Source organism: Rhinopithecus roxellana, chromosome 8, assembly GCF_007565055.1.
Source record: "Rhinopithecus roxellana isolate Shanxi Qingling chromosome 8, ASM756505v1, whole genome shotgun sequence".
Lineage (NCBI taxonomy): Eukaryota > Metazoa > Chordata > Mammalia > Primates > Cercopithecidae > Rhinopithecus > Rhinopithecus roxellana.
The window spans coordinates 18,190,144-18,204,836 of NC_044556.1; the positions used below are offsets into that span (position 1 = coordinate 18,190,144).

The window sequence follows — 14,693 nt, forward strand, 5'->3', positions numbered from 1 at the left end:
TCCAAAGTGTTGGGATTACAGGCGTGAGCCACTGTGCCTGGCCTCCACCTTACTTTGAGAGCCTGCAGAGCTGTGTGGGAACACGTCTCTGTTGTGTCAGCCACCTGGTTTGTGCTCATTTCTTTTTTTTTTTTTTTTTTTGAGACGGAGTCTCACTCTGTTGCCCAGGCTGGAGTGCAATGGCCGGATCTCAGCTCACTGCAAGCTCCGCCTCCCGGGTTTACACCATTCTCCTGCCTCAGCCTCTGGGTAGCTGGGACTACAGGCGCCCGCCACCGCGCCCGGCTAGTTTTTTGTATTTTTTTTTTTTAGTAGAGACGGGGTTTCACCATGTTAGCCAGGATGGTCTCGATCTCCTGACCTCGTGATCCGCCCGTCTCGGCCTCCCAAAGTGCTGGGATTACAGGCTTGAGCCACCGCGCCCGGCCTGTGCTCATTTCTTACTGCAGCCCCAGGAGACTATCATGCCCAAGAGTCGGGGATGGACCAAGGAGGACTCTGGGGTCAGGACAAGTGCCCCCTCCCCTGGTGTCCTGGCCCTCCCGGTGAGGTTGCCCAGGGGTGGGGGGAGCGCCCCGCCCTGGACCTCCCGGTGAGGTTGCCCAGGGGTTGGGGGAGTGCCCCGCCCTGGCCCTCCCGGTGAGGTTGCCCAGGGGTGGGGGGAGTGCCCCGCCCTGGCCCATCTCCGCCCCTTTTGTTACTAGGTGAAGAATTGTTCATTAGCCTCATTTGAAACTTTATTCCCAGGCCTCTTCAGCTTCAATCGCTGCCTGGGATGCATTGCGGGTAAGCAAAACCAGGACAATGGGCTTGGGCTTAAAAGTATCAGAGATCCTGATTTCATTCATTCCTGACACCAAGTCACTTGAAAAAGCAGTCGTAACATCACAGAGCAGCTCCAGGAAACTTCTCCGTGCCTTTTCTTCTTCTTCCTTTTTTTTTTTTTTTTTTTTTTTTTTTCCGAGACGGAGTTTCTCTCTTGTGGCCCAGGCTGGAGTGCAATAGTGCGATGTTGGCTCACTGCAACCTCCGCCTCCTGGTTTCAAGTGATTCTCCCACTTCAGCCTCCTGAGTAGCTGGGATTACAGGCATGTGCCACCACACCTGATTAATTTTATATTTTTAGTGGAGATGGAGTTTCACTGTGTTGGCCAGACTGGTCTCAAATCCTGACCTCAAGTGATCTGCCCACCTCGACCTCCCAAAGACTTCCCAAAGTTCTGGGATTACAAGTGTGAGCCACCTTGCCTGGCCTTTTTTTTTTTTTTTTTTTTTTTTTTTTTTGAGACAGAGTCTTGCTCTGTCAGCCAGGCTGGAGTTCAGTAGCACGATCTCAGCTTACTGCAACCTCCACCTCCTGAGTTCAAGTGATTCTCCTGCCTCAGCCTCCCAAGTACCTGGCATTACAGGTGCCTGCTATCATGCCTGGCTAATTTTTGTATTTTTAGTAGAGATGGGGTTCCACCATGTTGACCAGCTGGTCTCGAACTCCTGACATCAGATGATCCACCTCCCTTGGCCTCCCAAAGTGCTGGGATTACAGGTGTGAGCCACCGCACCTGCCTGCCTTATTTTCTTTAGAAGTTGGTTCAGGCTGGGTGTGGTAGCTCACGCCTGTAATCCTAGCACTGTGGGAGGCTGAGGCAGGAGGATTGTTGGAGCTCAGGTGTTCGAGACAAGCCTGGGCAACATAGGGAGACCACGTCTCTACCAAAAATAAACTAGCTAAGCGTGTTGGCCTGCGGCTGTAGTCCCAGCTACTGGGGAGGTTGAGGTAGGAAGATTGCTTGAGCCCGGAAGGTTGAGGCTGCAGTGAGCCATGATTGCACCACTGCACTCCAGCCTGGGTGACAGAGCAAGACCCCATCTTTAAAAGAATAATAAGAAGAAGAAGAATCTGTTGGTTCAGTTTCATTTGCTTGGAAGCCTCTTCAGTTCCCAGCCCTGCAGCCCTGTGGCCTTCCCCAGAGGTGGTATCCACTCTCCTTATCCTTCTGCTTGGCCCCGCTGGAGCCTGTGGCAGATTCCTGTGGCTGCAGGTGAAGCCAGGAGCTGTGACTCCTACCTGGCCCTCAGTGATTATGATGGGGTCACATACTGGGTGCCAGGTTCTGCCAATCTCCACCCAGGGGCCACTGCCCAGCAGCAAGTGTGCTTAACCATGCAGCTCCCCACACAGATTGAGGTGGGATAGTGCACCATCCTGTGCCTATATCCTGTCCAGGGCTGGCCACAGCCTTTGCTGGCTCACTCTGGGAAGGTGGCCTGCGTCTCCAGCTGGCCCTGCTGGTGGCGGTGGGGATGGGCTCTCCCGGGGGCTTCAGCAGCCGTTAAACAGTGTAAGGGCTTTTTGCCGTGTGTGGACCCAACAAAGCACATCGCGAGCTCCTTACTCGGGGTCCCTCCTGCCTCCCCTGGATCTGCTGGGGCATGTCCCAGTCAGGGGGTGCCTAGTGAACACTAAGCCCCCCTGCTTCACGCTCTTCCAGGTACAGCCCCTGGACTTTGGGGTGGAGTCGGGGTCACACCCACAGGGCCTTCCGGGGAGTCGTGTATTCCGGAGGGGTGCTTCTCCCAGTGTACTGGGGCCCCCCTACTCCCCACAGGCCTGCCATAGAGTCACTGGCTGGGCATTCGCCAACCCTTGTGCTGTCCTGGTTTGAACTTCATCTACACCCTCCCCGTCCCTCTGCAGTGACCACCATGAGTGCTGGCCTGGCCTGGCCTGGCCTTGTCTCTACTCCCTGTGTCCAGCCTCCACTCCCACCCCTGCAGTTCCTGCCTCCCGACCCGCGGCCTACCTCATCCTTCACCCTGGACGGTTCCTGTAACCACCCCTCCCAACTCCCTAGTCTCAGGATTCCTGCCCCTCTCTGGGCCCTTATTGACCCTACTCTGCAGCCAATGGTGCCCCCCTTGGTCCCCCTACTCCTGGGGACCAGCCCAGAGGCCGCCAGTGGTCCCCGTGGCCGTCTCCTCCTAGTGTGCCCCCAGTTGTGGGCTTAGTTGAGTCCCATGTCCAGAGGGAGCTTGGAGAGGAAAGGGTTTGTCCCAGGCCCTCCACAGTTCAGGGGCTGCGTTTGTTTCCTTCTTTCCTCCTTCCTTCCCTCTCTCTCTCCTTCCTTTCTTACTTCCTTTTATTTTTAAGAGACAGTGTCTCGCTCTGTTGCCCAGGTTGGAGTGCAGTGGTACAATCTTGGCTCATGGCAGCCTCCACCTCCTGGACTCAAGCAGTCCTGCCTCTGCCTCTCGTGTTGCTGGGACTACAGGTGTGTGCCAATGTGCTCAGCCTGGGCTAGTTTTGTTAGGCTGCCATAGCGAAGCACCATGAATCAGGTGGCTTAAGACAATAGAAATGTATTGTCTCTCATCTCCGGAGGCCAGAAGTCTAAGATCAAGGAGTCAGCACGGTTGGTTCCTCCTGAGGCCATGAGGGAGAGCCAGTCTCAGGCCTCTTTCCAGCTCCTGGTGGCCCCAGCAATCCTCGGCAGGCCCTTGGCTTGTAGACGCAGCACCCCGATCTCTGCCTCTGTTGCTGCTTGGCCCACTTTCCTCAGTGTCTCTGTCCTCCCCTCTCATGGGGACACCAGTCATTGGATGCAGGGACCTCCTTAATTCCAGGATGATCTCATTTCAAGATCCCACACTAATTACATCTGCAGAAACTCTCTATTTTCAAATAAGGTCACATTCCGAGGTTCTGGTGGACGTGAGCTTCGCAGGGGGCTGTGAGTCCATCTAGCACAGGACCCTATTCATCCCGGGCTGCCTGGCCTTGAACTCTGGGCCGCTCCTGCTACCTTGTGCTGCCTCCGGGTGGTCAGTAGGCCCCCCGCCAGCCCCCATGCGTCCCTACCCCGTGAACCCCACCGAGTAGGCACATTGCTTATCTTTGGGAGACTCGTTCCCGAAACACCGCCCACAACTTCCTGCTTGTCACATCTTGGCTGCCTGGCTGCCCTGGGGGGTGGGGGCAGGCACTGCTGGTCACTCTTGTATCGCAGATACTTGGCCCTTCAGGGCTAGGGCACACTGGAGCCTGGCCCAGAAACCTCCTCTCCTTACCCACCCTGCGCCCCACGGGCTCCTGCAGAGAGAATCCTGGGCTCTGTGGGCTTTGCCTGGGTTTGGCTGCCTGTGGTTGCCCCCTGATGACTTGGGATGTGGGGCGGTTCTGGGCCGCCCAGTTGCAGATACACCTGTTTATGGACAGTTCCTGGGGGTGGTGCTGGGCCCCCGGGGGCAGGGCATGTTGTCCTGCGGAAAGACACAGGCGGCTTATTTGTGAGCAGGTGCCGCAGACTGAATTCTGTCTCCCCCAAACTCACACGTTGAAGCCTTCACCCCCAGCGGGGCTGTCTTTGGAGGTGGGCTGTTAGGAGGTAGTTAAAGTTAAATCAGGCCATAAGGGGGGGAATCCTGATCTCTAGGATTGGAGGCCTCATAAGAAGAGGAAGGGAGATCTCTAAGCGCACACAGCTGGGAGAGGCCATGCGAGGACTCAGAAGGCGGCCCCCTCCTGGGCCAGGAAAGGCGCTATACCTGGAACCTGGTCTGGGTACTGCTGGGCCCTGATCTTGTACTTCCAGCCTCCAGAAGGAAGGCATTCTGTCCAGAGAAAGACATTTCTGTCATTTAAGCTGCTTGGTCTTTGGTATTTTCTTTTCTTTTCTTTTTTTTTTTTTTTGAGACGGAGTCTCGCTCAGTCGCCTAAGCTGGAGTGCAGTGGCTTGATCTTGGCTCACTGCAAGCTCCGCCTCCCGGGTTCACGCCATTCTCCTGCCTCAGCCTCCCAAGTAGCTGGGACTACAAGCGCTCGCCGCCACGCCCAGCTAATTTTTTTGCATTTTTAGTAGAGATGGGGTTTCACCGTGTTAGCCAGGATGGTCTCGATCTCCTGACCTCGTGATCCGCCCGTCTCGGCCTCCCAAAGTGCTGGGATTACAGGCTTGAGCCACCGCACCCGGCCTGTCTTTGGTATTTTCTTATGGCAGCCTGGGCTGCTAAGACAGAGGGTTATTTTGGATGCAGGGGCTGGGGGTCCGGCAGGGCTTCCTGGGGAGGTAGTGCTTGAACTGAGTCCCAGATGGTGAATGGGAACCGTTGTGGAAGGTTCCAGACAAGGGCTTTGTGGGTACAGGGCCCAGAGGCAAAAGGCGGGGGAAGGCCCTGAGTGCCGCCAGTGGGGAGTTGGGGTTTGCCTCTGGGGAAAGGAAAAGAGAGCTTTAAGCCTGGGGATACTCCAGAGGCCCTTCGGAATAACAACAGGAGACCCGGTGTGTGGCTCACGCCTGTAATTCCAGCACTTTGGGAGACCAGGTGGGAGGATCACTTGAGGCCAGGAGTTCAAGACCAGCCTGGGCAACATAGGAAAACCCCATCTCTGAAAATAAAAAACTTAGCTGAGTGTGGTGGCGTGCACCTGTAGTCCCAACTACTTGGGAGGCTGAGGCAGGAGGATCATTTGAACCCAGAAGGTTGAGGCTACAGTGAGCCATGTTCACTCTACTGCACTCCAGCCTGGGCAATAGGGCAAGACCTGTCTCTTAAAAAAAAAAAAATGATGACAAGACACAGCCCTCCCAGCTGGGGAAAGAGCCTGGATTGTAACTGAGGCCCCTCCTGTCGTCCCTTAGTGCCTCAGTTTACCAGCTTGCAAAATAAGGGTACAGCTGTGTCTCCCCCCTCTTAGGACTGCTGCAAGACCCACCCAGGGTGGGCACTTGGCCAGCTGGCAGGGCTGGAGTCTCCTTTGTGGGGAGGGAGGCCCCTGTGAGCCAGCTGTGTGTACTCAGCCCCCAAGGGAACCTTCACACGTCCCAGCCACCACCTACAAGAGAAACAAAACGTGCTCACGGCGGACCCTCTGTTCAGCTGGGTCTGGAAATTTGGCAGCAGCAACCATGCCTGATAAAAGGCATTCCGAGGCAGGCCTGGTGTTTGTGTATGTGGCTCTGTATTTACACGATTGGAGGGAGGGAGGAGGCAGCAGGGAAGTGTCTCCAGGGCCCAGGAGACTCGGCCTGGAATCCACGTGCCCGTGATGCTCTCATCATCATTCCTTATCGCTTCCCAAGCTTGGCAGATGTTTACTGAGTAACTCTGGTGGACCAGGCATGCAGCGAGGGGTCAGCTCGGCTCTTCTCTCCAGGCCCTCAGTGAACGTGGGGATCCACAGCGTGGAGGGACTGAGGCAAAAACAAAGTTGACAGCCAGAATGAACTCAGAATGGACCAAAGACTTAAATGCAAGAACTAGAAGTGTAAAACTCCTGTAAGAAAACAGAGGGGCTGGCCAAGCATGGTGGCTCCTGCCTATAATCCCAGCACTTTGGGAGGCCAAGGTGAGCAGATCGCTTGGGGTCAGGAGTTCAAGACCAACCTGGCCAACATGGTGAAACCCGTCTCTACTAAAAATACAAAAATCCACCAGGCTTGGTGGCGCCCGCCTGTAGTCCCAGCTACTTGGGTGGCTGAGGCAGGAGAATCTCTTGACCCCAGGAGGTGGAGGTTACAGTGAGTCAAGATTACGCCACTGCACTCCAGCCTGGGTGACAAAAGTGAGACTCCATCTCAAAAAAAAAGTCGGGAACAGATAAATCCACAGAGACAGGAAGCGGATTAGTGGCTGCTAGGGGCTGGGGGATGGGGAATGGGGAGTGACTGCTGATGTGTACGGGGTTTCTTTAGGGAGTGATTTAAATGTTCTAGAACCAGACAGAGGTGATGGTTGACAGTGTACTAAACGCCTCTGAATCATTCACTTTCAAACAAGATCATGGTAAATTTTTTATGTGGATTTTATTGCAGCTTTTTTGAAAGCATATTTTTCACGTAAAAGATTTTTAAAAAATTAAAAGGAACAGGCCACAAAGAGAAACCAATGGTGGGCTGGGCGCAGTGACTTACACCTGTCATCATCCCAGCACTTTGGGGGCCAAGGTGGGAGGATTGCTTGAGGCCAGCCTGGACAACCTAGGGTTTTGTCTCAACAGACAAAAAAAAAAAAAAAAAAAAAAAAAAAAATGGCCATGGTGGTGTACACCACTACTCCCAGCTACTTAGGAGGCTGAGGTGGGAGGATTGTTTGAGTCTGGGAGGTTGAGGCTGCAGTGAGCCTTGATCGTGCTGCTGCACTCCAGCCTGGGCCATAGACCAAGACCCTGTCGCAAATAAAAAGAGAGAGAAAGAAAACAGACGCGGGACATCACAGGCTGTGGCTTTGCCGCTGCGAGCTGTGTTCCCACACACACCGTCTCCAGAGCTGGGCAGTGGCAGCAACCTGGGGAGCATCTGTCAGGGCTGGCAGCTCCTGCTACACAGCCGAGGATCCCCTCAGTCACCAGCCTGTTCGCCTGGGACCCAGCACCTGGAGGTGGGCAGCAGCTTCCACATTCCCTGTGTACCCTGCAGCCATTACCCAGCCCCGGCCTCTGGGAGAATGAATTGATCAGGGGATGCCAGGCATGCATCCCTTACCCCTACAGCGAGGTGTCCGGGCAGAAAATCCTCCCCCACAACATGCACAGGAGATTGGCGATGGGCATCTGAGCAAAATGCGTGCGATCTGGGGCTCTTTGCTGGGCCGTTGGAGGAGTGCAGGAGGAGGCTTGAGGGTCAGACATGGGAAGTTCTGTGTGCACAAGTCAGAGGCAGAAGGCTTTGCTGCAGCCTCTGACATCACTCGGAGCTTTGAGGGTGCCTGTCAGAGACTTGGACGCCCCAGGGCAGGGCAGAGGCCCCAGGGCTTTCGTCCCTGTCTCGCTTCTCACGTTGGCATTGGCCCCTCCTGGCACTGGGGATGCCATCCCTGCTAGTGCGTCTGGTTAAAAGCCGGCCCAGAGGCTGTTCACCTCCTTGGTTCTGCTTGATTCAGGGCAGTGACAAGGGGAATCCCTGGGGAGCGGGGGATCCTGAGCGTGGTGCTGGATCAAGGCGTACGCCAGCTCCTGCAGGCCTCATTTTGAAGCCGAGGTCTCAACTGCAGGGAGCAGATGGCATGTCCCCCGGGAGTGCTGGGGCGGGGGCGGTGACAGGGCTGTGGGGCCGGCTCCTTCACCATGGGCCTGGGCAGCGTGGGCAGGTGAGGCCTCACGGTGGAGGCCTGGAGCCTTTAAGAGAAGAGTCCTGCTCTGGCTGTTGATGCTGAGTGGCTCCAGAAGCTTCTGTTCCGTCGGTGACCGTATTTCACCCCTGGTGGCCCGTCTCAGACCCTTTGAGCTCCCAGTCCTGGACCTCTGCATCTGCTGTTCCTCCTCCCCTGCAAGACTCCCCCATGCTATGTCTCTGCCAGTCCACCGCTGCACAGTGGCTCAGGCTGAAGCTCCAGCATTCACCACTTGCCTGGAGATCTAATGCTTGCTGCTCGCTCTGGGCTACGGGCTTGTGTGAGCAGTGCCCGTCTGGCTGGCTGGCAGCCACGTCCACTGAACCTAGAACCATGCCCAGTGCTGGGCAGACTCTCGCCTTGAGTCTGGGAGGGGAGGTGGGGATGCTGCTATGGTGGGGTGGGAGCCGGACTGGCTGAGCGGGTGGGTGCCTGAGCCTCAGTTGGTTCTCAGCTATTGGCCCAGCTGGGCTTCACGCCAGCAGCAGAGGTTCCAGCCAGCGTGGACATGGGAGGATGAAGGCTCCTGCCCTGTGGGGGTGTCCTTCAAGTCACCACACATTCCTGCCTTTGGCTGCTGGCACGCTTGGAGAGCCCTCCAAGGCCCAGGCCTCCTTCCCCATTCCAGGGTCCCTCTGCCCTCATCAGCCTTCCCAGAACTCCATTTTGGGAAGCCCTGAGTTATGGGGCTGCAGGGTCAAGGGGTGCGAATCCCCGGGGTCCCGGTCAGCTCCCAGGATCCAGGATCCAGGATCCAGGTGCGTCCTGTGCATTCACTGGGCTGAAGAAGGTGTTCGCTCCTCCCCTTCCTCTTGTAGGGCCACGCCCCAGGCTGAGGTGCATGCTGCCTCTGCACTCAGGCAGTCCCTGTGCTTTCTTGAGCCTCAGTTTCCCCATCTGGACTGTCAGGGGAGGGGCCATGCAGAGGGTGGCCCCTTGGGGGAGGCTCAGTGCTGGGCAGCGGTGGGCCCAGGGGGAAGAGCCTTCTGGTACAGGCAACACTGGTGCAAAGGCCCGGAGGTAGTGACTGGTGGCTCTGGGAGGAAGCATGTGAGCTGGAGCCTAGTGGTCAGGGAGAGTAGAGACTAGACCTTGAAGCCTAGAGGTGGGGAGGGGGGGACACTGAGGACTGCTTGGCACAGACAGCGCCTCCCTCCCTGGTCCCCCACAGGGAGGCCCTGGGCCTGCCACGGCTTTGCAGGTCCGAGCTCAGCCATCAGCCCGTCTGCTTCCCTCAATCTCATTAGAAGGTTGGCCAGTTGCCATGGCAATTGCTTCTGGGCCTGACCAAGGCTGGCCCCGTCTGCAGAGCGAGCCCCAGGGAGGGCCATCAGGTTGGGGTGTCTCTGTGCCCTGTGCAGGGTTCCCGGGAGACTGGGTGCTGCCCGAACATCTCTCCACGTCCTGGAGAAGTAGCCACAGCCGTATTACACCGGGGCCACCCCAGGGCCACTCGGCCCCCATTCCCCCACCTCACGGCCCCTGCTCCATCCAGCCCTGTGGATGCCACCTGGACGGGGCAGGGGACGTAGACTCAGCAGGATCGTGGACGTGGGCACAGACAGAGGCAGAGGTGGGCGTTCTCCAGGGCGAGGGTCCTGTCAGCAAGGGGTGAGGGTCAGCAGAGGCCTGAGAAGCCACCTTTACACAGGGCTCTGTAGAGGGGTCAGGTGGGGAGGTAGGACTTTGTGTGAGGGAGTCCCGGTGCAGGCTGTATCAGGAGCAGAGGTCCCTGCGGTCAGCTTGTAGCATCAGAGCTGGGTCCACATTTGCCTCCTATGTGCCTCCATTGATGCTGACGAGTTCTCATCTGAGATCGGGTAGCTTCAGTAACACTTGTCCCAGGAGGGGCCATGTGACTTCAGTCATGCTGGTCATGCAGGGGTTAAGTTCCAGGTGTGTGGGGCCTCAGTTTTCCCATCTGGAGAGTGGCATGTACTGGTACCCCCTCAGAAGCCCTGTAGAGGGGTGAATCATGTCCCACAAAAAGGTAGTCCACACCCTCACTCCTGGAACCTAGGAAGGTGACCTTACAGTTGACTCTTGGATCAATGGTTTTGAGCCACACATATCTACTCATACATGGTTTCTCTCCTGCCTCTGCCATGCGTGAGACAGCAAGACCAAGCTGCCGCCCTCCTCCTGCTGCTGCTGTTCCTCCTCCTCCTTTTCCTCCTCTTCCTCCTCCTCCTCAACCAGCTCTTCATGAAGGACAGTGAGGAGTGAGGACAAAGACCTTTGGGATAATCGATCCCTTCCACTTCACAAATAGCAAACATTTTCTCTTCCTTAATGATTTTCTTAGTATCATTTTCTTTAGCTTTATTGTAAGAATACAGTAAGTAATGCATAGAACATACCAAATGTGTGTTAATTGACCATATTATCAGTGAGGCTTCCAGTCAACAGTAAGCTATTAGTTAAGTGTTGGAGGAGTCAGAAGTTATACTGGGGTGGGGCACGGTGGCTCATGCCTCTAATCTCAGCACTTTGGGAAGCTGAGATGGGAGGACTGCTTGAAGCCAGGAGTTGGAGACCAGCTGGTCAACATAGTGAGACTCCATCTCTACAAAAAGTTAAAAATTAGCCTGGCATAGTGGTTCGTGCTTGTGGCTCCAGATACTCAGGAGGCCAAAGCGGGGGGATCACCTGATCCTGGGAGGCCAAGGCCGCAGTGAGGTGTGATTGTGCCACTACCCTCCAGCCTGGGCGACAGAGTGAGAGCCTGTCTCAAATAAATGAAGAAATGAATAGAAGTAAAAAATATAAAAAGAAAAAAAATTATACTTGGATTTTTGACTGCATGAGGGTGGGCTCCCCAATCCCCGTGTTGTCTCAGGGTCAACTGTAGTTGGAAATTAGGGTCTCCAGATGAGACCGTCCTGGGTTAGGGTGGGCCTTTCTCTTTAATTGTAAGAGAAAGGAGAGCTGAGCCAGGCCCAGTGGCTCACTCCTGTAATCCTAGCACTTTGGGAGGCTAAGGCAGGCGGATCACCTGAGGTCAGGGGTTTGAGACTAGCCTGGCTAACATGGCAAAACCCCATCTCTACTAAAATTACAAAAATTGGCTGGGTGTGGTGGTGTGCCTGCAATTCCAGCTACTCAGGAGCCTGAGGCAGGAGAATCGCCCTGCATGGGGGTCAGCGGGGAAAGGACAAGCTAGGGGCACTTTGGGGCTTGGGCGGCTGGAGGGAGTGAGGCTGGGGAGGCCGGAGGCAAAGTGTGGTTAGCGGGGCACCCACCCACCTGCCCTCAGCAGGGCCCTCCAAATCGCCAGTGGGGTCTACTACCACAGCTGGGGAGCTGGCACCAGATACCCATCTATCTGGCCCACAGGCCATGAATGAGGGGTGCCCTGGGAGCTGCAGCTTTCCCGACTCCTATGAGATGCCTTCTCCAGGCCTCAGCTGTTTCACCTGTGGGCGGCCTCGCTTGTTGACAGCCATGGGGATGGTGTGGAGACGGGACACCTGAGTCCCAGGTCAGCCCCGAGCCTCTCTGTAGGGCAGGCTGGAGCTGCTGTGGCATCCTAGCTGCTGGCTCCAAGTGAGGGTTACACCTTGAGGTGGCTTGTGTTGCCTGGGCCAGCTGTGGAAAGGGGTGGCCAAGCTGCTGCTTGAGGCCTCCTGGGTTCTAATCTTAAGTGCTTGTACAGCCTCCAGATGGTCCTGTCACCTGGCTTGTGAAGTCAGCTGTGGAGGGGGCGCAGCAGCGTTCATTCGTTCATTCACCCCATCACATCTTTGTTCACTTGTGGATTCTGCTGGCAAGCGCTGGTGAGCAGCGGGCCCTGGGCTGGCTGCTGGGTTCATGGAGCTCATTCTCAGGGTCTCAGTGGTTTGGGGAATACAGCGTGGGGCGGGGGCAGGGGACTGTGATGTGGCAGTGAGAAAAGCTGTGATGTTGCCTGCAGTGCCATGACATCTAGCATTTCTTCCATCTGAGGCCAGAGGTCCGTGGGGGCAGAGCCCAGGCTGGCGTCCCACCACCCTGGGACCCCAGAGAAAGGAGGACCCTGCTCCCAGGGGTTCCAGCTAGGCCGGGGAGGACAGTCAGCTCCTGCAGACTCAGGAGTCCCCGTGCCCACCCTCTGGCTAGAAAATTCACTTGTAGGACTCCCCAGAAGCCGTTTTGTTCATGCTTATGGTTTATTGCAGCGAAAGGACACATTAAAATTACCCAAGGGAGGCTGGGTGTGGTGGCTAACACCTGTAATCCCAGCATTTTGGGAGGCTGAGGTGGGCGAATCTCTTGGGGTCAGGGGTTTGAGACCAGCCTGGCCAATGTGGTGAAACTCCCTCTCTACTAAAAATACAAAAATTAGCTGGGTGTGGTGTTGCACATCTGTAATCCCAGCTACTCAGGAAGCTGAGGTGAGAGAATCGCTTGAACCCTGGAAGCAGAGGTTGCAGTGAGCCGAGATAGGGCCACTGTACTCCAGCCTGGACGACAGAGCTAGACTCCATCTAAAAAAAAGAAAAAATCATCCAAGGGAAGAGGCAGATGTGAATAGTGCACAATTCTCCCAGCATGGAGCACTGCCAGCTGCAGAAGCTCCCCTGAGCTGCATGTCCAGGGTCTGTACTGGGGGCTGGTCCTATAGACGTAGCTGGGCACCCTCATAGCCAACCTGTCTCTAGTCCCTCCAGATGTCAAGCTGATGTGCCCAAACCCCCACCCTAAAACCACAGTGTGAACAGACTCTGCCATAGCCCAAGGCCTCAGGCACACAATGACACTCTTATCAGGCATGATATTCTCCTGCAGGTCACCTACCAGGAGCTGGGGACAAAGGCCAGACCTCTCTTTGAGCCAGGTTAACCCTTTACTGTACAACTCATGCAAAACCAAGAATGAGCATGGGCTTCCCTAAAAGAAGAGCAGCGGCCAGGCGTGATGGCTCACTCCTGTAATCCCAATACTTTGGGAGGCCGAGGCGGGTGGATCACTTGAGGTCAGGAGTTCAAGACCAGCCTGAGCAGTGAAAAACCCCGTCTCTATTAGAAAAAAAAAAAAAAAAATTAACCAGGCATGGTGACTTGTGCCTGTAATCCCAGCTACTTGGGAGGCTGAGGCAGGAGAATCACTTGAGCCTGGGAGGTGGAGATTGTAGTGAGCCAAGATGGCACCACTGCACTCCAGCCTGGGCAACAGAGTGAAAACTACATCTCAAAAAACAAAAACAACATCAACAAAAAAAGAAGAGCAGAATCCCTGCTCAGTGTCCACTCCTGGCCCGGGGGCTATGCTCCGAAGCCTGAGTCCCTACAGCAAAGTGGGCGGGAGCTGGGTATTGTGGGCAAGGTTTGGACAGAGATGGGGCTTGGGAACCATGAGAGTTCTGTGCGTCCCCAGTCCTGTAGATTGTCCCTGCATCCCAGGTTTCCTGTGGCCCGGGGACATAGTGCAAACAAAGCTGCTTCAGGGAGTTCTTGCCCCTGATGTCTGGCCTCCTGGGAGCTGGCGGCTCAGCCCGTGTAGAAAACACATGTGGCATGAGTACCTGCTGTGTCACACATCGTGTGTCCCTCTCACACCCACCTGTAGCACTCACTCTAGGTGGGGACACAGGTACAGGAGGTGTCATGCCTCTGGGGCCATGCAGTCAGTGAGAGGTGAACGTAGCACAGGTTTCTGTCGTGCTACTTGGACACAGAAGAGGGTGGAGAAGGTCACGGGAGGCCACAGGCTACCTATGCCCAGGTAGGCGTGGGATGGGAGCTGAGGGACCCCTACTCTGCACCCCATCCCCTTGCTGCAGCGCGGAGCTGGCCTGTTTCATCTGGTGTGACTGCTGGGAAGGACACTTTGGGTGTTCGTCATGTATGTGTCCGGCCAGCGGCCACCAAGGGTTCCCAGCACAGACCCTGGGCCGGACCCCCAGACCCTCGAGAGCCACCCAATAACACACAAGGTTAATCTTACCATCGGCTCCACTGCAGCTGACAGGAAACAGCTGTTTACCTGGGCGAGGTGCTCAGCCAGGCAGGCGGCCAGTTCCCGGGCTTTACTTCCGCCTCCGGTGTCCAGGGCCCCCCAGGAAGTTGGGGCGGTGGGGCGGCCAGCTCTCCACACACTACCAGGAGCTGTTTGTAAGGAATGAGTTGGCCTTGTTGTGTACACAGTATCCACCCTAGCAACCGCCCCTGCCGGGCCAGAGTGGACAACCACCCCTCCCTCCTGCCTACCCAGCCCCCGCCTCTCCTCACGGTGGCTGCCTCCCCTGGTTGCATGGCAGGCATCATGGACCAGCATCCCCAAGGGCCTCGGGTCGTGCCACCTGGGTCAGGGGCCTCTGTTACTGGCAAATCAGCGTCAGCCACATGAGGGGGAGGAGGCCAGATTCCAGCCCTGCTCAGAGTCAGCGTGACCAGTCAGGGAGTTCCTGGCCCCTGGTTCTGTGCCCCGATGCCATCAGGGAATGGGAAGCAGGGATGTAGCCGAGATGAAGGCACTCAGCTGGGCCCAGTCCCCAAGAGGCTGGGAGGTACCATGAGAAAGGAACATGGAGCTCAGGACCCCCTAGAACTCAAGCTGGGTCTGGGGGACTGACTTGGCTGTCCTGGCCCTGTGCGGGCTGCCATCAG

The 14,693-nt window shown here is 56.3% G+C and overlaps 1 protein-coding gene across 7 annotated transcripts in view; it reads left to right on the plus strand.

The window, feature by feature from the left end:
- CRTC1 (CREB regulated transcription coactivator 1) overlaps window positions 1-14,693 on the plus strand; it is a 99,824-nt gene that overhangs the window by 44,168 nt on the left and 40,963 nt on the right. The window lies entirely within an intron of this gene.